Raw genomic sequence first — 22,311 nt, forward strand, 5'->3', positions numbered from 1 at the left:
GGCCTGTGCCTGTCTGTCGTTATGTCCTCCGTTAACTCCTCTGTGTCCCAGCGTTGCTGTGACACATAGGGAACCCATACCTCATTTCTGACCACGTGGAGGGGCCGGTGTCCATAGATAGTATTAACAGTGAAGCAAGCCAGGTCTGAACGGTCAGAGCAGGGACCAGATAAAGCTCGAAGGGCAGGCAGGCCCTTGTTCTGTGGACTCTTGCTTTATAACACATTATTTTAAAATGTAAGGCATATAACAGTCATTTATGCTCATGGGTTTTCTGGGTCAAGAATTTGGGCGGGTCAATGAAGGAGGGAGGGCATTTTTCTACATGGCTCAGGCTTTTATGGTATGAGGCCTGTGGCTGGAAGACTTACAGGCTGGACACTAGAGGGAGGCCATGGTGGCATCACATGGTGACAGTCACAGGTCAGGGTGTCTGTCTGTGTTTCTTCATGTTAGCATGTCTTCACAGCACGTGCTTGGTTTAAAGGCCTTGAAAGGTGGTGGTTGGAGGATCGGGTGAAAGGGACAGGTAGAGGGGGGGGAGGAGGGACGGAGAAATGGAGGGAAAGAGATGAACACTGACCACCCATGCTGGCAGGACAGCAGGCGATAATCAGAAGCCGTCTCTCTCTCCTCCGTTGGCTGTAGTGGTCCCAAAGTCACCCGAGTTTCAGGGAGGAGATTTCAAATCTTGCCACAGTGGCAAAACTCTGACAGAGCTGGGCATATCGCTGGGGTCGTCCTTCAAAGCACAGTGGAGAGTCTCCTTTTAGCCAAGAGGAGGAGAGAGGAGCAAATGTTTCTCAATCCCGGTGCTGTGGGGCTGTGTGGGACTAGATGGTCCAGGAGCAAGCAAGCCTGTGAGGGACAAGTCTGGAAAACAGGCTAAGCCAGGGGCTTTTAGGAAAAAGGTCAATAATTATGCCATAAGCATGCTTTGTTTTGTGTGACCTGGTGTTTATACTGACCATAAGCTTGCTTGTATAATTGTGATCAGATTACTGTTTGAGAATTCTAGATCTATTGGCTTATTGCAGTAAAGGGAGGAATTTTGGCCTGTACAGAGGAAATGTCTTAGGACGTAGTGTGGGACAGATGAGAAACAGAGGAATGGATGGTCCAATCAAGAAACCGGTTCTTTCTTTTTTTCCTTCCTGTATCTATTAGAAGCCTTCTGTATAGTTTAAGTGGAAAGGAATTAATTCAGAGCCAGAGGTGCTATCAGAATTTTTGGAAAGATGTGAACAGTGGCATCTGGAGCTGTTGGGTTTCCAAACTGATCATATTGTCACAATTTAGGGTCAGTGAAAGTGGGATTAGGAAGCCACTACTGAGGTGTCTGAAGCTTGGCTGTCCCACGGTCCCCTTAGCTGGTGACTGGCCGTGACGTTGCCAGTGCGGTGGGTTTGACTCTTTGATTGTATATTGCCCTTTGGGAGTGGAGAGAGAGCAGAATGAAGATTGACTTCACTATCACACAAGTACATCTCAGTATGGAGCCTCATTTCCCAGCTTCAAGAGGGTGGGGCCCGGCCTTTGCAGCAGAATGCTCTTGTCGTGCAAGGAACCTCAGGGCAGGGAAATGGACTCTTAACCAACTGAGAGAATTTTTGTGCCCCCAACACATGGAGTTATTATCCTGGAATACTTAATGTTTAGAATTCATCTTAATATTGTAGTAATATAATTGAATATAATATCTACTATTTAAGTTTATTTATATAAAATTAATATGCTTAATATCCCCAAAGAGCAGGCTGTTTGCCTACATCCCGTTTCTTAATTGCATTTTCCTTAGTTCTGACAGGAGCGGGCTGTTTGTGATGTTCCAGCTCATTTTAATCTCTTCCTAGGCTCTGTCCTCTAGCACAGTTGGTTTTTTTTTTTTTAACATAATTTGTTTTCAAGCTTTTAATAAACACTTACTACAAACCTGACCGTGAGCCTTCTTTGGCAATGTGGAGTGAGATTAAGCCTGGATTCTACCTCCGGGAGCCCATACTGGGAAGGAGAATACATCAAATGCCCAGGGAGAGTAACACAAGGAAGTTGGTGGCGGGTGCTGTGCATAGGTTGGCAAATCCAGGGAAGCGGATCACTCGAAAGGGCTGGGAGCGCGGGCTTTTTGCAGACCTGTGATTCAGAACTGGGGGCAGTGCCATCTTTTTAAGGGAGTTAGCAACGGCACAGGCGTGTTCTGTTGTCTTAGTCCCCAGAGGCCGGGTCACCACTGGTATTTAGAGGGCATGTCCAAGAGTGCTCGATGTCCTTTAGTACAGGACACAGAGTAGATAAATAACTGACTTTCTCCTAAGGCAGTCCCACTCCCGCTGAGAACTGCTAGTGTTCCTTGAGGGATGTGTAGAATATGCATCTTCCAGTTGGAGGGTCTGCGTATAGGAGGGACTTCCTAAGCCAAGGCTTCACTCTAAAGAATGTGTGTTGGGTGGCCATGCGAACAGAAGGTCGAGGCTGGCTTCTGGAGATACTGGAGCCATTAAATAAAACTCTGGGACTTTGTTGCTTTTAGGAACCACACCACATAGGATATTGGAGCAGGGTTCTTGAGAGCATAGGCCTACCCTTCACTTACCATGTGCCCCATGTAAACATTAGCATTTTTTTTTTTTTTTTTTTGGTGAATGAGTGCCCCAGACAAATGGTTTCCAGGACTTGGCCTCGGTGACTCTTGACTTTTGCCAGGTCTAGGATCTTGTAGTCTGGGGAGAGCCTGACCGTCAGCATTAGCTCTTTGTAGAATAAACAGGGGGCGTGCTGGCCCCCATGTCAGTGTCATCTCCATAGCCAGAGAAGAATGTGGCGGCCAGGTGGCAGAGTAGGTGCCTCGGCTAACCAGAGAAGCAGTACTTCCAAGAGTCCTCCAGGAAAGTGTATTGTTTTCCTCCTCTTCCTTGTAGACCGTCTAGGGCCTAGATTCTGGGCCATGCAGCATGCCAGGTGCATGCTGGGCCCTTCATATTAATGCCCTTGCATGTAGAATTGAATGGTCATGGCCACTCAGACCAGCGTTCTGCCGACAGAGTGCATGCACTGTGACTGTGACCGCAGTTGTTCTTAGGGAGTGACTCGCTGGTCTGTGTGACGATGGCAGCCGCGTGCCGTGGCCTGTGCTGTTACGAAGCAATACCGGGCTTCATTTCTGACAGTTTTCAGGGTGATATGGAAAGGGCATGCGGATGTGTAGGGTGACGCGATAAGTCTCTTCTTATGGATAAAGCAACTGTGGTTCAGAGAACGGAAATGACTTGCCTAGGGTCCCGGGTGAGCTGGTCTTGGGTCCCCACTCCCCCAATTTAATTGCAGACCTTGAATTGCACCTTGCTATGGGAGAGAGCGTTCAGTGCACGTGTGGCAGATCCTAAGGGTGGTGTGAGACTGCTGGCTCGAATATTACTAGCAGATATGTAAGATGGGCAACCTGCATTTATCTGCCAAGAAACGTTGAAACAAGGGAGGCGAGGCGTGTGGAAAACTTTGTCACGGCAAAGAATTGTAGAAACATTCCTGGCATGATTTGGATGTCTGTGGACTGCTAATTGGTGGGACCAGCTTTAGTGAAGGGGTAGGTTAGTGAAAATACCCCTGTTCATACACTTCAGTCACAGAACAGTCCTAGGGGGTCACGTGTGCATTGTACAGGGAGGAGATGAAGTACCTGTGACTCCTTTGTTCTGTATAGCATGGCGGTGATTGTGTGTGTGTGTTGGGATTGTTCTCACCTCATCCGTAGACACCAGGCACCTGGGGCTCAGAGGACAGCTGGGACTTCTTAGGCCACTTAGCTCTTGTCTGGATGCTGGTGTCAATATTCAGAGACTAATTCTTTCCCTTGTTCCCAGGGTCCGAAACAGTGGTTTTTCTCATGCTTTTTATTTCGGCATCCTCGATCATCTTGGTTGTCATCCAAATGCTAAGGCCCCGAGTTTCCAAGTTTTTGAAGACAAACTTTAAGATGTTAGGACATCAGCTCTTCAGAGAATTTGGGACTCAAAAGTGTTTCTCAAACTAAAATAAAAAACAAACAAACAAACAAAAACTCCAAAAACAAAAACCTCTGAGAATTTGGTACATGTATACAATGAAATGTCATATACACCCCAGTCCCCACCTACTTCCCCCATCCCTCCCTCCCTCCCTCCCTCTGATAATTCACTGAGTCCAATTGGTGACATATTGTAGGTGGGTGTGGCTCCACCCACTGGAGCATTGGAAACCTCTGGATGGCCACACCCTCCAGCTCTTACATTCTTCTTTCTTACTCATTCTTTACTCCTGCCAGAGTGTTTGTTTGGGTTGAACGTGTCCACAAGTATACAGAGGCATGCTGTTGTCTGCTTTTCCATTTATGGACCAAGATACAATTAACTGATGATCATTCTGCAGCCTATATTGTGGCATTCTGTTAACTGACTTATTGGGCGAATTCATTGTCATAAAGGCCATTTGAGGTGCATATTTTCCCTTTTATAGATGAGGAAAATGAGATTTAGAGGAATGAAAGAATTCTTTTAAAATGTGTTTTTATTTGAAGTAGAATTACATCACTTCCCCTCCTCTCTTCTCCCTTCAGTTCCTTCCTGACACCCTCTCTCTCATCCCTCATGTCCGCCCCTCTCAAGTTGATGCTCACTTTTGCTTTGATTACTATTGTAACATACGTATACACACATATATGTTTACACACACAACTTGCTGGGTCCATTTTTGTTGGTGATGTGTATATGGTTTCAAGGCTGTTATTATCAATGGACTGTTAATGTCCATTGGAATAGTTCACAGGGTCCCACGCCTAGACTAAGAACCATAGGCAAGTTCTAACTGCTGGGAGATGTAGCTAGAGTTTTCCTGCCTTGCCCACAGTCAGGACAATTTTTTCTCACCCGCCAGTCCCACAGTCACTCAGACCCAACCAAGTAAACACAGAGACTTATATTGCTTACAAACTGTATGGCCATGGCAGGATTCTTGCTAACTGTTCTTATAGCTTAAATTAATCCATTTCCGTAACCTATACCTTGCCACGTGGCTCGTGGCTTACTGGCATCTTCACAAGCTGCTTGTCCTGGCAGCAGCTGGCAGTGTCTCTGTCCACCTTCCTATTCTTTCTTTTCTCCTCTCTGTTAGTCCCGCCTATACTTCTTGCCTGGCCACTGGCCAATCAGTGTTTTATTTATTGACCAATCAGAGTAATTTGACATACAGACCATCCCACAGCAGGGAGAACATAGGATTCTTTTGTTTTTTGGGGGAGAGGAGAGTATTTTTGAGTCCAGGTTTCTCTTTGTAGCCCTAGCTATCCTGGATCTCACTCTGTAGACCAGGCTGGCATCAGATCCACCTGCCTCTGCTTCCGAGTGCTGGGACTAAAGGTGTGCCCCACCACGGCAAGTGAACAATAAATAGGATTCTTCCCCAGGTTTTCTACAGCCACATCTGTACTATAGATGCTTCTCACCCAGGTAAAACCACAGACCTGCTAAGGAGGTACCTCTTAGATCCCTACAGTCACTGATATCGGAGCTAGAGGTTCCTTAAAGAGTTCAGAGGGTTGATGGTTCTCAAGCTGTGGAGCCTCCAGTGTGGTCTTAGAGTTGGGGTGCCAACAAAGGGAGAAGTGGAGGTGGGGGGAGGGAGGCCTGAAGCCTGCTGGCAGCTCTGATTTCCCTCACTTTAAAAACTACACATCTCCTGGTCTTCACTTGGAGGAGGAGTTGTGCTGAGATGAAAGGCTGGAAATCACCATGGAAGCCTAGTAAGTCTTTGTGAAGGCTACAAGGCCAAGTGGTTTAGCGTTGCTACTAGCTGTGATGAGCCCAGGGCGGAGACACCCAGCTCTGCATGTCCTGGACTCCCTGACACCTAGTTGAAAGCCTCTCTTTGAACTCACATTCCCATCTTGGTGGGATGTAGCTGTTTTCCTTTTCCAAGGAAGTATTTGATCTGCTGAGCTCCCTCTGAGGCCTTGGGAACAGCAGCTGGAGGTTCAGGGTCACACAGCAGCCCTGAGCAGCTGCAGAGCCCTCGGGGGCTGCCCTGTGCACAGTGTCCTTGAACTGTGTCTGTCACCCTGGCTAGGTCTTCCCTTTTGACCCTGGCACTCTTGCTTTGACTGGTTTAATTTCTGTCTAGGAAAAAGTGAATGGTTATGGCCCATATTATATTACGCTCCCGAGCCAGCCTTCTAAGGCAGTGCCTGTCTGAACACACCCAGCCATTGAGTGCTCACTGGGAAAGGCATCTGGCCATGGCTCTGTTATTGTCAGCTGCTTTTGGAGGTGGCTATGCTACATGTGATTGTTATGCATGTTAGTTATAGGGAGCGTATTTTATCTCTTAAAAGTGACGTGGTTAGAAGGTGGGCAATGGGGGAGAAGACAGACATAGGGGTGGAGTTTGTACTGTCAACGTGTTAGTTAGTATTGGCCTCTTGCATTTACCATCTCTGGGATTTAAATGTGCTGTCTTTAACATTCATTTCCTCTGTAATACGGGAAGAGCGTGCCTAGCTCATACGGTTATTACTGCTATTAAATAATACACCACACACAAATCTATGTACATGTAAAACCGCAGTGCAATTGCTAACATAAAGTAAATCTTTATCCCATCATAGTTATTGCTGTTAGTATTTCTCAGTGGGGAGCAAAAGAGCTTTTTTTTTTTTATCTTATCAGTGGTGTGATCAGAGCTTTACTTTTATCACAAAAACAAACACAGCAAAACCCCATTCTTTTATCTCAAAACAGTGGGTTTTATTTACCACTCTGGGTTGTTTATATCCACCTCTCTGGACACCCTTCACCAGTGACCTTATATGCTCTTGACTGACTCTGGTCGGCTGCTGTTCCCTAGCCTATCTTCTCACTGCCTACATTGAAGTCTTTCTTCTTATCTACTGTGTCCTTTGCATCTTCGTGATTGTTTTCCCCTGTAGCTGCTTTGAATGCCTAGCCCTACGTCTAACCCAGCTACTGGGAGGAAATCAAGGAACCATAGCCTGCCTGCCCTCCACAGTAGTATCTTCCTAGCAGGGGGATGGACTGTTTTCTCACCAGTCTAGAGATGAACTTCCGGGGGATATATGGTCGCATCCTAAATGACAGTGAGTCCTTGATTCTCTGCAGGACCTGAAGAGAATCCTGACAGCTAGAGTGTTGAAAGAGGCTTGAAAAGAAGGCAAACAGGAGGCTTTGCTCTCTGAGCTGCCTGGGACCCCTCTCCAGGGTGGTCTCCAGGGAGAAGGCTGGTATGTAAAGGGACCGGATGGGTGGGCGGGCTCACCCTGCTGCTGGCTGGCTGCATGCTGCCTTGGGGTGTCAGGCTCCAGGTGGAACCTCTGTGAGCAGGAAGGGTTAACCGGTTGGAGATCCTTATCCCTTGTTATCTGCAACTGGAAATGTCTTGTGCCCTTGATTAATTCATGCATGGACGCTTCCTCAGCCTCCTTGGTAAATAGCTCCTTACTGAACATTTATTTCCCCACGGGCTTACTGCAGTGAGACTGAAGACTGTGTTTCTAACAGCTACTCTGAGGAAAACATCAAAGGCCACATTTCCGGAGCCGAGGCTCTCAGGGGTCTTCCAGATGTCCATCTCTATTACCTCCTTCTTGCCCAACATTTGCTTTTAGCTGAAAAGGGAGATTTTTGTCTTGAGTTGCCCTGTAGACCTATGTGACTTGGAATTTGAGCCCCTGACAGCTGCCGCTGAGCTTTGGAGCTCCGAGTGTGAGCAGCATGTAGACATAACCTGTAGAACACGGAATCATTCTCCCTTGATTCCCAGGGCCTAGTGTTTCTTTGTCTTGTGAATGACCTCACTGCTTTTTGTATTTGTAATGGAATGCACAGTCATTTACAAGTAATCACACAGTAATCCCTCACACTTGGAGAATGCCTTACTCTTTTCCAGAGGGCTTTCGCTCTCGTTATCTCATTGGATCCTTATAACTGCTTCAAGAGGGAGGCAGAGTTACTGCTTTAATCTCCGATTTTCAGGGGTAGAAACCGAGGCTTAGAGAAGTTAAATAGTAAACCAGAGGTCACACAGTGAGTGTGGAACAGAGTCAGACCTGGAGTCTCAAGTCGGCAGCTTCGTTTACCTCCTCGGCTGCAGTGGCCTCCAGAGTGTATGCCATGGCTCTGTGCCTCTGTCTCCCTTTTGGCACATTGGGTATTCTGTTGCCCCAAAGGCAGTTGTGAGTAGAGATTCAATGAGACTGCCTGGGGAGGCATTTATGTGTGGTGGATGGAATGCACCAGTAACGCGAAGCACTACTGTTTTGACTACATGAACCGTGAACGCAAGTAGTGCGTCTGAACTGTAGACGAAGGGAATACTTCATCCTCCCAACTGCCTGAACATCTTTGAGGTACTCCGACCCTGTGACGAGCACATTGACCTTGCTGCCCTGGGTCTTTTGGAGAATTGTGCTGGCCCTCCTTTTCTACAGAATTCATCCTTAATGTTCTTTGGAAGAGCCTTAGAGGCGCATGTTTGCGTCCGGCAGGACTGGATCCTAATGCTGAAGAATGAATGGGATCTGCATTTCAGACTTCATCCATGAAGGATGGGCACGTAGCAAGGCTGGCGGAGTAGAGATGGATGGAGAGCTAGGCTTGAAGGTTGCTGTTTGTTGTTGCACACAGAACCAAAGAAGTCCATTTGCTGTGCCTGGTCGTGCAGACCAGTAACCCAAGGTACTATGGAGGCTAGGGCAGGTGGCTTTCAATTTTAAGGTCTACCTGGGGTATAGAAGTGAGTACAAGGTCATCCTGATCCACTTAGGGATGCTGTGTTTCAAAATTAAAAGTAAGAGGTGGAAAGAAGGCTGGAGATTCAGCTCAGTGGTAGAGCACTTGCCTAGCTTGTCTGTGTCTCTCTCTTACACACACATACACACCTACTCTCACACGTGGCACACATACACATACATACGCAGAGGGGATAATGTAGCAGGAATCTTAAATGGTCTTATTAATAAAATCAAATCTGAGCTAGGTATTGGGCTGAACAGTGAATGATCAGAAACAGAACAAGCCACAGCTATCTCACCTCACTAGTTCCTCAGCTGATCCTGTTTCCTCAGACTGGAAGCCTCTGAGTCCTCATCCAGAATGAATCTCAGCTGAACTGCTGCTAGAAGCCTAAAAGCTTAACTAGCCAAATGCTTCTAGTTTTTGGTCTTCACGCCTTATATATCTTTCTGCTTTCTGCCATCACTTCCTATGATTAAAGGCGTGTGCCACCATGCCTGGCTATTTCCAGTGTGTCCTTGAACTACAGAGATACAGAGGGATTTCTGCCTCTGGAATGCTAGGATTAAAGGCGTTTAGTGCCACCATTTTCTAGCCTCTGTATCTAGTGGCTGTTCTGTTCTTTGACCCCAGATAAGTTTATTAGGGTGCACAGTATTTTGGGGAACACAATACCACCACAGGATAACACATATACACTCGCACACAGGGAACACACACACTCATACACAGAGGGGAACATATTGGTGAAATTATTAAGGCCACTCCACGTAGTTAAAAGGGAGGTTTATTTTGTGGGGTAACTCATAAATGAAGGGATAGGCTACAGGGTCTGGGGAGGATGTAGTGCAGTCCGGCAGTGTTCTCTGGAGAACTCTGTTCAGTCTACCTCTAGTGTCTAGGGTCCGGGAACCAAGAGAGGGCGGTGCATCTGGATCTCGGGTCTTCAGGGCCCTCTCTTGGTCCCGCCTTGTAGACGTGGTAGTTACCGAAACCTCAATGGGGGTTTGAACTTCCAGACCAAAGATGGAATGGCTACCCACTACAGGATAGGAGAGACTGGATTTTGTATGGCACTTCCGAATTCACAGGATAGTAGTGTATATGTTGAGTGTGTTACTATTGGAACACACTCCAAAGAGTGGATTTCATCTTGGTAACAGTTGCATGAAGAGTCAGTAATGTGATGTGGTCAGGAGAGTTGACGATGGACTGAGGTCTTGGATAGCTTTGTTTCTGTATACACAGCTACCTACAAAAATGCCACACCAGTGAGATAAGCATTGACCTATGGTCCTAAGAAGCAGAACAGGGCAGGAGGTTGAAGGCCAGGGAGTCAGACTTGGTTCCATATAAGGAAGAACTTTCTTGGGCAAAGATGGAATTAACAGCTGTGGGGAAATATGATCTCTGTCTCATGGGAGACAGTGGGGATGCTCTGGGGGATCCATGAGCAGTCAGGCACATTGGGTCAGAGGTGCTCCGTGGCTGGGAGGAAGAAAGAACACATACATGAAGGGAGTGGAACATCCCTTTGCTGATAAGGAGACTAGCTTCTAAATGTCTGCAGAGGAGAGGGTGAATGTCAGTCTTCCGTTCCGATTTTCATGTTTGTCCTGACGCCTCGCTGCTTGGCACTTGGTTTTGGAAGTTCTCAGCCATTCCCTTGGTAGTGTCTACAGTGAGACATCTTAATTCTCCACTAAACTACTCCTGTCTATACACCAGTGGAAACTGTGCTCCGGACAGAACGAGGAGCACCTCTTCCCTTCCCACCCTCCTGCGAGACCCTGGGAGCAGTGCAGCATGGGAACTGAGTCCTGAGTTCTGGTTCTGGTGTGTGGTGGCAGGTGCTTTGGTCCAGTTGTCTTACCTATTCCCAGGGTCACTTGTGTGCACAGCATTGTACAGCCGTGAATGTCTGTAGAATAGCCCCCACCAGCACCCACGGAAGCTCATGTCTGTCTTTCATTCTTTCTCCCTTGATTTGGCCTTGAGTCACTTAGACCAGACTCACTCTTGATTAGCTTTTCAGCTCCAACTTAGTCATCAGACATTCCACAGAAGCTCGGGGTTAGAATTCATTTGACAGAGTTTACGATCAGATTTGCCTTCCCCTCCCCTAATAATCATGCTCTGCCCATGGTCCCGCTTGACTCTGCATCAGGGATCCTGATGTCTGTGTCATGATAAGAATTCAAGCTAAACCAAGTGCTCAGGAGGCTCTCCAGCCCTAAGGTCTGCGGACACTTCTTTCAATATCTGTGTAATGTGGGCTACTCAAATGCCATGTATTGTATGACCTAAAAAAAAAAAATGGTCGTGTGTAAGGTATCGATTGGCTTTTTGTTCAATTTAGCTTAAAAGCGTTCATTGTCTGTAATCATTGCACACAATGCACTTTGACACTGTTGTGCCTTACGGCCTCCCGCCCCGTCCTTCCTTCCTCCCCATGCCCATCTCTGATTAGTTGCTGTCCACCTACACAGGTTTCCTCCTCTGCTCTCATGTCATGTACACATCAGTGATTTTGTGTCTGTGTAACGTCCGGGAACCACAAACAAGAGAGGACATCCTACGTTGTTCCTGAGACTGGCACATTTCCCTTCCTGTGACTGTCTCCAGTTGCGTCTGTTTTCCTGCAGACGGCAGAACTGACCCCGTCATGCCTGCCTGTCACCTTTTCTTCATCCATGCCTGTGTGTTTCTTAGTTATTGTGAATGCTGCTGTCATACACATCGGCGTTGGAGTATCTCCCTAGCGTGTTGGCTTGGTTTGGTCACTACGCAGGAGGAGGATAGTTGGATCATATGATGGTCGTAAGTTTAGCTTCTTGAGGGACCTCTATCCTGATTTTCAGAGTGGCTGGGCCAGTTTTCATTCTACCAACAGTGTTTAAGTGTTCTGTTTTTGTCCACGCCCGTGCAGCAATCGTTGATAGGGAGAGACATACTGACTGGAGCGAGATGGGATCTCAGTGTAGTTTTCCCTGGTATTTCTCTGATGGTTAGTGATGCTGAACATTTCATACTTGTTGGCCATTGTATTTCATCCTTTGGAAGCTGCGTCTTCAGCCCATTCATTATCTGCGTTTTTAAGTTTTGTCTTGCTTACCCTGCGGAGTTCTTTGTTTATTCTAGACATTAATCTTCTCTCAGATGAATAGCTATCGAAGATTTTTCTTCTATTCTGCAGCCGGTCTCGTGTGGCATTTGGGACAGCCCCCTTGTAAGGTAGACTTTAAGCTTTCACACCAGCCACTTCCTATGCTGGGTAGGGAAGCTGTTTCCTGGAACAGGATTGTGTGTGTGTGTGTGTGTGTGTGTGTGTGTGTGTGTGTGTGTGTGTAGTAGATGACACTCCATGTCTGTCTGTTGTGTGTGTGTGTAGTAGATGAGACTCCATGTCTGGGGGGGTTGTTAATGATTTACTCAGAATAAGGAGAGCTGCCTTGTGTGGGGCATGTTCTTGAAGTGCCAGAGAGAAGGGTGATTTTTCTGACATCCTCCAGCCTTCTTCTCCATATATGGAAATGTTTACCCACCACACTCATCTATTGGAAGGGAAGGAGGTGACTCAGGGTTTGGGAGAAGCAGGATTTGAATTCTTGTTTCCAGAAACCAAGCGGAGCCCCCTCCCCCGCCTCCTGCCCTTCCCCCTCCATGCCTCTGCCCCTTGTTCTGGAGGCTGAAGAGAGTGCGCCTCACTCAGCTCAGTTCCCCTCAGGCTTCTGGACCACATCTCTGCTGTGTTCTGTCCTGGGCCTGGCTTTGTGAGAGGGAGGCAGGGCAGTGAAGGCCCCCCGCTGTCTGTGGTGGTGACCTCTTCACGTGAGTACATCATTATTGCCAAGGGCATTTCTGCTAGCCGACCTGGGATGCTTGCTTGCACAGACAGGGATGGTGGTGGGAAATACTGTAAGGAATGTTGAAGGCTTTTGTCTGGGGGGAGGGTGATGGCTGCTTTCCCAGGGGAGCAATTCTCATGGATGGATTTAGAAATGGGGTCAGCCGGAGGAAAATTTTTATTTGTACCTAAAATCAAGCAAACAAACAAACTGTACAGATATTGTTCCCACCTGAGGCCTAGCTTCAGTTAGGTAGAAAGATAATTTGGGAGTATTGTCTGATTGCCAGGGAGAAAGCACCAGCCAAGAGGGATGTGTGTGGGAACTTGGGGAGGGGCGGTCTTACCCTGCGGAGCAGGGCTATGGTTGGACTTGAATTGTGGCACATTGGTGTCTGGCATTCCTGTGGCCCACAGAGTCTTGTGGACCTTGTGTAGATATGATGGGTTGTCCACGTTGCAAAGAGCCAGCCATTCGCGAGTCCCATCTGTCATATTTCACAGCATTCTATGGTGCAGGAGGCCTTGAGAGTATACTTGTCCTGATACATGACTGAAAGATTAGAACCCAGACTTCTCAGTCCGTTCCCCTCACAGGACACTCAGTGCTGTCCTGTAAGCAAGGCAGAAGAGGCCTTTGTAATGACCGCTCTGCTCAGCCTGGGGGATGGAGGAAGATGTACGTGAGGGAGCACCTGACTGCGTCTCCTCTGGGTCTTGCTTGGGGAGCATGTTGCTGCCTTCTGAGTCTTGCCTAGACAATGCGCTATTGACACCAGGTACTTAGTCTGTGCCGAGCCCTACAGTAACTGGTCTGTAATTACCTGTGATTTCCCCATGTTAGAAGGTAGATGTTCTTATCCTAATTTACCTGCAAGAAAATCAAGACCCAAGGAAGTGTGAGAAGCTGCCTAGGTCTTAGCCCTTGCATATAGGCTTAGTGCATATAGGGTCTGTTTGACTGCTGCAAAGGTCAGGGGTTAGCCCAAGGTTAAGTTCCCTTTCCCTGAACTAATCTGCCAGGCTTCTCCAGTGTCATGCATCTATCTAATCTTACTAACTCGTGTGTGTGTGTGTGTGTGTGTGTGTGTGTGTGTGTGTGTGTGTGTGTGTGTATGTATGTGTGTGTGTGTGTGTGTCTGTCTGTCTGTCTGTCTGTCTGTCTAGGCTAGAGACATCTTTTGGTGCTGTCCATTTTTTTTTTGAATTTTTTTACTTAAAGATGGAATCTCTTATTTGCCTGGAACTCATGAACAGGCAAGGTTGACTGGCCAGCGAGTGCCAGGGACCTGCCTGTCTACCTCTCCAGTACCGAATTACAAATGTGTGAGGCTGCCGCCATGCTTGCCTCTTTAGAGCCGGGCTCTAGGGCTTGGACTCAGGGCTTGACTGACCGAGCTACCTCCCTGGTCTCCTAGCTTTATCGATCACTGTCCAGTCTCTGCTCCTGTGCATTGTTCTGTTGTGGGCAGTATCCCTGCGCAGGGTGCAGACGGCATATTTAAATATGCAAAACAGCAAGGGTGTGCCGGGGAGGAGATAGGAAACATGGAAATGAGGGGGAGTGATCGATAATCCAGAGTTAGATCAACCAAGGGCGCAGGGCTGATGTGGGGGAGGGGCTCTGCCAGGTCTGTTCTCACTGAATCTGAGTGCCTAGAGCCAGCCATGGGAAGGGCCTGTGCGGGCCCTGGGCAGCCGGCACGAAGTGGGAAGGAGTTCATGTGTGGGGAACAGGGGCGGGTTGTGCCAGCAGCCCATGACTGTGGGTGCAGAAAAGCCACAGAGGAGAGCCGGAAGGGACTGGATGGTGTGAGTAAACCGGGGGCCCCCAGTTCGCTTCCGAGTCCCATGTCCAGGTCTGCTGGTAGCCGCCCGAGTTACGTTTTACAAACGTCCCTCTGGCAACTGATTGAGGAGTTCTTTGACAGGTGAGGCAGTAGTAGAAGCATAAAACTTGGAGACGTTTGGCGCATTCCAGGTGTGTGTGTGTGTGTGTGTGTGTGTGTATGTGGTGTGTTTGTGTATGTGGTGTGTGTTTATGTAGTGTGTGTGTATGTGGTGTGTGTGTGTGTATGTGGTGTGTATGTGGTGTGTATGTATGGTGTGTGTGTGTGTGTGTATGTGGTGTGTTTGTGTATGTGGTGTGTGTTTATGTAGTGTGTGTATGTGGTGTGTGTGTGTGTATGTGGTGTATGTGTGTGTATGTGGTGTGTATGTATGGTGTGTGTGTGTGTATGTGGTGTGTGTTTATGTAGTGTGTGTGTATGTGGTGTGTGTGTGTGTATGTGTGTGTATGTGGTGTGTATGTATGGTGTGTGTGTGTGTGTGTGTGTGTGTGTGTGTGTGTGTGTGTGTGTGGCGGGTGGTGGTGGTGCAGCTGTGATGTAGTGCTGTAGCCGTGGGATGGAGGAGAGGAAGTTCAGGACGTGTTCGAGCGTTTTCAGTAGGATGTCAGTGTGATTTCCTTTGGAGAAATGTCAAGCGGAATGGACCCAGAGCTTCATAAAGACACAGCGGTGTCATTTTGTGGAGAAGCTACTAGAACTCCAGACCTAAGACTATGGACTTTGAATCAGAATCTCCAGCTTCTAGGCAGGCAGTTGAGGGTGCAGCTGCTTCTGGCTTCTGACTCCTGACTGGAGCCACGAGCGTGCCCCACACAAGGCCGTCAGAATGCGTAGCTGCCTCTGCTCTCTCTCTCGGGATGGTTTTTGTTTTTGTTTTTTCATAAAGTATTCTTTCCCACCAAGAATGTGAAGCCCTGTGAGTGATGATATTTAAAATGTTACCTTTTTGTCTTGTTCAGCACATGCCAGGTATATGTTCTACCACTGAGCTGTGTCTCCAGGCCTTTTTCAGTGTGTTTTCTGTTCATGAGGAGATTTCTCTCTCTCTTTCCTAGACCTTTTAGCAACACACCCTCCATCCCGTCAAATGGGCCTGCGAAGACCCCGGAGAAACTGCTGCATCAAAACCCCTGTGATTTGAGGCTGTGACGAGCTGGCTGCCTCCCCGTCTTCCCTTGAGTTTAGCTTGCCATTGCCTGGTTCTCCCCGGGCTTCCTTCGAAGGAGCTGGGCTTTCCAGAAAATACCCACGGTTTTCAGTGTAGAGAAGGGTCTCTGAGTGGTTAGGCAGTAGTTTAGTCAAAGTCCCACAACAAATGGGGTCAGAATCAGGCTGAGATGCTAAAGTGACGAAGCCCTTACCTCTAGTCATCAAGCCAAAGTGACCTTGCATGAATCCCATGCCTCTGTGTACCCCTTGGCTACCTGTACTGCAGTTGTCTGGGTCTGAACATTCTTCCAAAACTTGCTAAACTAAGTCAGGGGGTAGTCATTCCTGAGGCTTCTTTACACACTTCTCTTCAAGTAGTTTACAGTCTAATGTTACCAGGTTTTCTAAAAAAGGAAAAAAATCAGTTTAACACCATCTCTTAAAAAACAGTACTTTGTGCTCACTCCCTTTTTTCCCCCCAAAATGTCTTTCATATTACCCATTCAGTCAACAAACATTTATTGAGTTCTTACTGTATGCCAGGCATTGTGCTAGGTGCTGGGGATTGATTCAAAGATAATTTGGAGGCGTATGGGAGGGGAGCGGATAATTACAGCACAGTGAGATCAGTGCTATAATAGAGGGATATATAAAGAACAAGAAATAGCACCATGAATAACATCTCTGAACAAATTGCTGTCTTTTTTTTCCTTCTGGATTATTCCCTTATGTATATTGCCCAAAGTGGGATTACTGGGTCATTTAAAAGATGAAAACAATTTGGCACAAAAAGATGTAATGGCTTTGCCTGGGGAATACAGCTCAATTTTCAGCAGGAGGAAAAAAAAAAAAAAACTGTTGACAACTCCCGATTTAGACCACTTCTCCAGGAGGACCGGGGAGTTTTCATGCTAAGCTATCATCATGGTACCTTTTGCGGGGTGGGGGTGGGGGGACCTGTGCTGAACATGCCAGCTTACATGTAGGAACACATGTCCTCACCTTCAACCTCGCAGACGAGTTGCTGTGACTGTAACGTGACTCCAGGAATATGATTCTCATCTTCCGACTGTACTCTGGCTAACGGGAAGGGACTTGCTGGAGACTGCAGTTAAGAACTGGAGAAAGCCACGAGTGGAGTGGAGTTCTTTAATTTTCATTCTCACCCCACTCCCCACGTTGTGTTCAGAAGCCTGGGCGCTTACATTCCAGCCAGTGTCCGGAATTGACTAGCGCCTTTTCTCAAGGTCAGGATGTTCTGACCCCTGACATCAAAGCCGCATACAGCATCCTTCTGTGCGCCTGGCCCAAAGAAACCCGAGGGCCCATTTTGTTTCCTGGCCCAGGGCCTGAAAGACTTTTTGGTTGGCCCCAGCCTTGGAATATGAAATCCCAAGGAAAGCTGAAACCGTGCCACGGTTGTCTTTGGAATGTGTGATTTTTCTGGTCGTCACAGTTTTAAGCCCTGCTCTTGTCCCCAGTCTTGCACACCTCTAATAACCGGAATCACGTATGTGTCCGCCGTAGACACCAGTCCTATCCCTGCTCTCTCAGCTCATTCTCTGCCTCTCCCCGTTATCCTGCGTTTGCTCATCTCCACGCTTCCGCGCTCGCTCGCCCTTTAGAAGTGAGATGACCTCACTTCTTTCTATCTGTAGAACTCCTCTTGTCCTATAGAGGAATCAATCGCAGGCACCATCTGCTCCCCACAAACCTCCTCCTTTGCAAGAGATTCCGTTGTGTTAACCTGCACCAGGTAGCTAGCTGTGAGGCAGCTGAGTGCCCGTGACCGTGCTTACAAGTACAAGATCCGGGCTCGGCTCCTGACTGTGGTACTTCCTAGCTGCGAGGTGAAGCGTGTCGGAAACACACGACTGACTTTCTTTTTCTTTAGATGGGCGTGAATAAGTGATCACCCCATGTCATAGTATGTTCTGGCACTTGTGCCCTGGTCCGTGTTTCTTCCTCAGCTTTTGTACTTACATGTGTCATATCTCTCTCCTTTTCTATGGAGCTGTTTAAGGGCAGAGAGAGAGAGAGTTTCATTGTCCTGGGTCTGTGGATGTACGGAATTGCTGCCAGGGCCCCTTTTAAAGGAATGAGCAATTCCATACATCCTAATTGGTCTCATCTGGTTCGAGCATCATTAACTGAAGGTTCCACTTTGTTGTGCTAGGCCGGCCAGGAAGGGGCTTTCTCTTGTGGGATTCTCAGCACACATAGGGATGGGTCAGATGGGATCCTGCTAGAGCTTGTCTCAGCCTCCTGGGTGCTCAGACTGCTGGCTGTCCCTCATGGCAGAGTGGGGATCTTGTGATTTAGTTTCTTTCCTGTAAAAGTTGCTGAGTTAGAAGGAAGGGACAGTGGAGCTGTGGATTAGAGTCCACTCAAAAGCCACCCCCCCACCGGGAACTCCCTTACATGCTCATAGCTTGCTGTTGAGGAAGGCTGGCTATGGAAGGGAATCCTTTATTAAAATGGTGGTTCAGCCGTTTAGCTTTTTCTCGTATCATTCCCTCAAAATCGACAGCCACCATGAATTCAAGTAATTTGGGTCAGGATACCAAGTCCTCCGTGTTCTGTCTGTAACACCCTCTCTAGCTTCCTGTCCCTCCATGCCCCATTAATTCTGTGCTGCTGGCCTCACTGGGGTTTCTGAGAATACCCTGGGCTCATCCTCGACGCCCGTGCCCATTGATTCCCTGTGCCCATTCCGCGGTCCTCTTGGATTTTCAGGCTTAACTTGAAAAGTCGCAGCCTCTGCAGAGACCTTTGAGACCCCGAGCAGCAAAATATGGCATGGGCTTGCTTACACAGCCTTTCTCCCAGTCTTGGGTGTTCCAGCATTCCCACAGGGAGGCTGTGAGTTCTTTGGAGAGTCTGGACACATTTCAGCACCAATGCCTGCCTGCTTGGCCCACCCTGCTTTATCAAAACCCGACTACTGGTAAACAGCTGTTTTCTGTACCCTGACTGCGGGGAATGTGCCACCACGTCAGCTAACAGCTGTCCCAGGGGGGACTCAGAAGTCAATACCAGGGTTACTCGGGATTTGTTTGATCAAGAGCACAGCGATTTGCAATCTGTTTTAGAATTGATCTGATGGTATTTCATGACTATCCTTTCTCAGGCTTCTTCTGGACATCTATAGATCTCTGATTAATGCCAGGTCTCTGAGCTTTTTACTTAAAGAGCTTAACAAAGTAGAATAGACAACAGATTTGCAGGTTTCTTACATGAACATTAAAAAAAAAAACAGCCATTATTTTTATACCAAAGCAATTCGAAGTGTGAAAATGGCAGTTTTTTTTTAAAGGTATATTTCTGCCCCGAGAAGAAGAATAAATGTCCATATTCTATTTGTGACTATAATTAATAAAACCCTTGTCACAGAGCTTGGTTTTGAAGACTTTGGTTTAAGACTGGTACTGTTAGTCCCCAAATCTTTGATGTATATTTCAATCTTCAGGTTCCTCTGTGTATAAGTAGAAACTCCTTCTCAGTGTTGATAGAGTTTAAATAAGATTTTGCATGTGAAGCTGATTAATGTGTGATTAAGAATTAGGTTTGGAAATATTTTTGAAAGTATCATTTTTAAACAGTTTGCATTAGAAAGAAAATACATGTCAACTCTTCCTGTGTTTTATTTTTGAAAATGATAACATAATGAATTTACTTTGAAGGAATATCACATATCTTAGAGAACACAACTGATTTATATTAAGCTTTTCATCCAAATACTTTATATCTTAGATCCGTGGTTGTTGAGAAGTTATAAAAACATTGGAAAGAGGTGAACATGCATTAATGTGCAGTGTGTGGTCTCTATATTACATATGCTGGATGCTGAATTCCAGGAAATAGTCGTCCACACCCTGAAGGGCAGGTAGTATTGGCCCTGTTTTGTTGACAGGAAACTTGAGCTTGGAGAGGTTAACATCCTTTACAGAAGCCCTGGATTTGAAATTGTGCTCCCGATGGCTTTTAGAAACTCTTCTATTTACACACGTGCCATGGCCAGTCTGGCTTTGTTTGCTCTCTCTGTCCTCTTTCCCCATGGCAGCTTCTGATTTAGGGCCAGATAAAGCAATAGCAATCTGCAGTCGTGAAGTCCCTTAGACTGTGAGGAGTCGAGATGAGTTTCTTGGCTTTCGTTGCCGAGAATGCGCTTTCTCCCTGCTTCTTTGAACTCCTTCTTCAGTTTTTACCTCTCTCCCTCTCTTTTGGGGAGACTTTTGCCATTTCCACTTGGGAAGCCAGGAGACTATGTGAAGAGGGCTCCATGTTTATTTTTAAAGCATGTAAGTGGCAAATCAAATTCATTAGTATTTCTCACCGTCTTCTGGAACCTACAGACCCCGTGGGAAAAAGATGTCCAATGGCTGGAAATTGGGAGCTGTGAGGTCTCCCTTGATAGAGGGTTTCAGACTGATCCCTCCTTTCACTCCCAGAGCCTTGGTGTATTTATCTGGCAAGAGTGTGGGCACTTTTGTTGATTTCTAAGGCTTTAAAATTCTACATTTCTTGAGGTCTCAGCCGTCAATTTCTGCTGAGCTGCATACTCCTGCAGCTGTTTCTGTGATACTTTTCAATCTTTACATTTAATCTATTCAACAATGTATAATTTTTTTAAAGGGAAGCTCTTATAGACACTTCTGAAATATAAGGGTGGAGCGAATAAAAGGATGTTAAAAAATAGAAAACAACCAATTAAATAGTATATAGCATATAATTCTCCTTGGAAACTTACTGCGAAATTGAGGAGCACTTTAACAACTGGTAATTTAAATTGCATTTGAACTCTGCTAATGGTTTGTTTGCATGGGAACTTCAATCATTTCGCAGCAGTTCTTTAGCAAAGCTGCTTGTTCTCTTTATGGCAAAGAAGGAGAAAATTATTAAAAGAGAAGTTGACTATAGGAAAGGGAGGCCACTTACCCTGGCACACAGAGGAAAGCTGGAGAGAGGATGGGACTCTCCCGGGGCCAAGGGGCAGAGCTGCGTCTTTTATAGAGGCTTAGACCTCTGGGGAGTCAGAAGTCCTTTTGCTTCTCATAGAAACTGTTTTGTGTTTCTCTCCCCCAGTCCTTGCTCTGCATAAGGGAGTTTGGATTTTATGGGGTTTTGGGTTGGGGTATCTTTTTTTTTTTTTCTATCAGATTGCACTGTCCGTAGCAATCAGTGTGTCAGCAAATTTGAAGTTGTAGCTCTGGTAAAAATGACTTTTGAGATTTCTGATAATTCTCAGGTCCTCAAACTCTCAGGAATGAACTGCTTCAAGTGGGCTCATCTTGAGTGAACTCCATTTTCCTTACGGAATTTCTTTTTGTTATTGGGTAAACTTGAGTGTATGAGAACACAAGGCAGGTCCCTGTCCTCGTTAGTCTGTGTTAAAGATGGACAGTCACTAGCTGTAGTGGAGGAAGCCCTGAATCCCTGTCACTAGTGATGGTTTCTTGGATGGCCACTTCCCTCTCCTGGTGCCTGGCTCTCTTGTTGTAGAAGAATTGGGGAAGTCATTGAAGGTCCCCCCCCCCCCCAACTCTTAAGCTTATACACAGATGGGAAGACTGATATCAGGGTCATGGAGCAATTATATGATTGGTTAGAAATGCTCAAAGATATTATGGGAATGAGGGTGGAGTTTTTCTGGTTTGTGTGTTTCTATTCCCTGTACCATGGGCAAGTTTTATATAGTTCACTCCTGGAATAGATGCCGTATAATCCCAAGAAAAGAGCCATAGTTTTCAAAGGTCTAAGTCTGCATTGAGGACTTACCAAGGAGTACTGAGATTTTGCAGCTCTCTGTGTCCCACTGGTTCTCATTGTACATGTAAGGAAATTGAAATTCAGAGGGCCACTAAGTCGTATTCTTTTCTTCCTTAATTGCGTCCTTTTGATCTGTCTTGTACTTCAGCAACTCAGATGAATCGGTTTTCCAGGGTGCTGAGATATGAAGAGTGAGAGCATTCTCTTCTCCCTTCCTTTGAGACAAACTTATCAAGCAAGAGTGCCTGGTACCTACTGGAGGTTTGGGAGGTCTAGAAGAGTTAGACATCACCCAGGAGGGTTTAATCAGAGACATTGATTGTCGGTCTAGGAAGTTCTGAAGCTGGTCAGAGCTGAGAGACTCAAACATTGTGCTCTCTGTTTTCCACAGGTGGGAACTCAAGGACAGAAGCAGAGAGAATCTGTCAGCTGGTTCTGCATTTGCCATTGTTCTCTATTCCCTCAGTGGAGGGGAGCTATTTTCCCTCAGCTGGTGAGTCCTACACAGAAATATCTTCTTTTTATATATATATATTTATATATATAAAGATAAATATTAAAGAATATATATATATTCTTTAATCAGATTTAAAAAAAATAATGGGTGCTGGAAACAAGAATGGAGAACTGAGAAGTCTAAAGTCTTTATCATCATTATTATTATTTTTGAATTGGTTTCATGGCAACGGACTATAGATATACCAGTGCCAGTAAAACACATGGCAAACCAAAGATGGGCTTCTCCTCTGGCCAGGGGGCACGCAGAGAAACTGGAGGAAGACTCAGTGACAACGAATCCCTGTCACCAGTAGCTGTGTGGCTCCCTTCTTTTTCCTTTGTCAGGAGGTTGAGTGTCACTGAACTTGAGACACTGACGTGACGAGGACAGGGAATAATCCGATGCTTCTTGTTTACTCCT

At 46.6% G+C, this 22,311-nt stretch overlaps 1 protein-coding gene across 16 annotated transcripts in view; it reads left to right on the forward strand.

The window, feature by feature from the left end:
• The window catches only part of Lpp (LIM domain containing preferred translocation partner in lipoma), a 602,788-nt gene that overhangs the window by 43,245 nt on the left and 537,232 nt on the right, over positions 1 to 22,311 (forward strand). For 10 of the 16 annotated variants that reach the window (XM_042259107.2, XM_076548645.1, XM_076548641.1 and 7 more), the window contains exons 2-3: positions 7,146 to 7,267; positions 21,784 to 21,885. The gene's annotated coding sequence lies outside the window, so the exon portion shown is untranslated. Of the gene's footprint in view, positions 1 to 7,145; positions 7,268 to 8,574; positions 8,721 to 12,305; positions 12,609 to 21,783; positions 21,886 to 22,311 lie in introns of those variants that run through there. The other 6 variants (XM_076548644.1, XM_076548640.1, XM_076548647.1 and 3 more) reach the window with 4 other exon arrangements.

This window comes from Peromyscus maniculatus, chromosome 12 (assembly GCF_049852395.1).
Source record: "Peromyscus maniculatus bairdii isolate BWxNUB_F1_BW_parent chromosome 12, HU_Pman_BW_mat_3.1, whole genome shotgun sequence".
In the NCBI taxonomy this organism is placed as follows: Eukaryota; Metazoa; Chordata; class Mammalia; order Rodentia; family Cricetidae; genus Peromyscus; species Peromyscus maniculatus.